Genomic DNA, 1754 nt, shown 5'->3' with positions numbered 1-1754 from the left:
CACACACACACACACACACACACACACACACACACACACCAGATTAAAGGAAGGTTAAAGAGGGAAGCCAGAGCAGATCCTGCTAAAATGCTGACTTGATTTCGCAGCGCTCTCAATAACAGGAAGACAAGTCTCCTTTTGCCTCACTCTTGCGTGTGTGCATGTGTGCATGCGTGCATGTGTGTGTGAGAGTTCTTGTTCCTTTAGAAAAGTGAGGACATTTTGCATAGTGTGGACATTTTAGCCAGTCAGCAATGCTACACCTCACACATCCGACCACATCTAAAAGGAAAAGTGTTTATACTTGTTACAAATGGCCCCCACTAGAAAAGGATCATAGCATCCCACTGCCTTCCACAGCTCTCTTTTGCAGTTTTTTGTAGTCTCAACTTGATGAATAATACAAACTGGGATGATGACACACAATTTAAGACAATAGGCCTTTTTTTAACACATTTAGAGTAGGAAAAGTACAGGTGTTCTTAAAAATGATAGATCTGTTCTATTCAAATGTCCCAGTGAGCTGTAACAGTGAGCCAACATGCACGAAATCAGGACCCTGAAACACCTGTGCTATTCCTGCTGTGACATGTTACAAGGCCTTCAGTGAGAAGAGCCTATCTTTTCTCAAAAGGCATTCATGGTGTTGCACTCTGGTGTACACACAAAAAAGGACAAAAGTAGTTGTGTTAAGACTGAACAAGAGGCTTGAGAGGGAAGATCAAACCCTGCCTTCTTTTATAACTTTGCACAGCTGGCAAATCCCTGTACAAAGTCATGATTGTTGGACCGTTGTTCCGGTAAGTGTCGACAGATTGGCTCCATTCAAATGAATGAGAGGGTTAAAGTCGGTCTGAGCTTGAATATTAAACAATCAGACGAGCACTCCGTTTGAAGCAGCCTGAGGCATGTGAGCTCAGAATTAGGATTAGGTTAAGAATCGGCATGTAGTTGTGATGTTAACAATTCAGATATGGAGACAAAGGATGCATTATGTTAATTGCAGTCCTTTCCATGAATTTTGCACAAAAAAGAGTGACAAGGGTTTTGAAACTCAAATGTCGTCTCCTCATTCAATAATCAGCAAAAAAAGAAGAAATCAACACGTGTGCGTGCACTAGGCTATTTATAGATATATAGATATTTGGGCACATAATTGCAGCAAATTACAGATAGAGTATATCGGTATCGTTGTACATGTCAGCTGTAACAAGAAATTGCTCTATAGAAATGCCAAACTATGTTTGAGGTTGTTAGAAATAGTGTCTCCATTGCGTATTTTGTCCACCAGAAGGCACTAAACTAGTTGATTTTTAAGTGTAAAATATCCCATTCAGTATGCATCTTGGTTAGAAAAAGAAAAAAAGTTAAATTCAGTTTTGTTCGGACTTTACTGCGCACACACGCACAATCTCTGACAAAAAATACTAGCACATGGACTTTGATGTGTGAAATGCCTGCACATGTTTTGAAATGTTTTAATAAAATAGAGAAATGAAAAATATAACACTTTGTGAGGTATCTAAATAAACACTGAATTCAGAGTGATCTCTGGCCACACTTCCACAGTAGATGAGTGTTCACTGTACTGCCGACTGACTATGTGCACATGTGTGTGTGTATGTGTGTGTATATTAGAGCATTACAGACATCTGCAGAAATGAGAAAGGTCCTGAGATTCTCCCGAGTCTCAGACCTCCCCCACACTTCCTTACTTACTTACTTACACACACACACACACACACACACACACA

General features: G+C 40.1%; 1 protein-coding gene across 3 annotated transcripts in view; it reads right to left on the bottom strand.

The window, feature by feature from the left end:
• sh2b3 (SH2B adaptor protein 3) overlaps positions 1–1754 on the bottom strand; it is a 133620-nt gene that overhangs the window by 37915 nt on the left and 93951 nt on the right. The gene's annotated exons all lie outside the window — the stretch shown is intronic.

Source organism: Etheostoma spectabile, chromosome 5 (genome assembly GCF_008692095.1).
Source record: "Etheostoma spectabile isolate EspeVRDwgs_2016 chromosome 5, UIUC_Espe_1.0, whole genome shotgun sequence".
Lineage (NCBI taxonomy): Eukaryota > Metazoa > Chordata > Actinopteri > Perciformes > Percidae > Etheostoma > Etheostoma spectabile.
The sequence above is the reverse complement of the archived record's forward strand: the minus strand, read 5'-3'. Positions and strand labels throughout refer to the sequence as shown.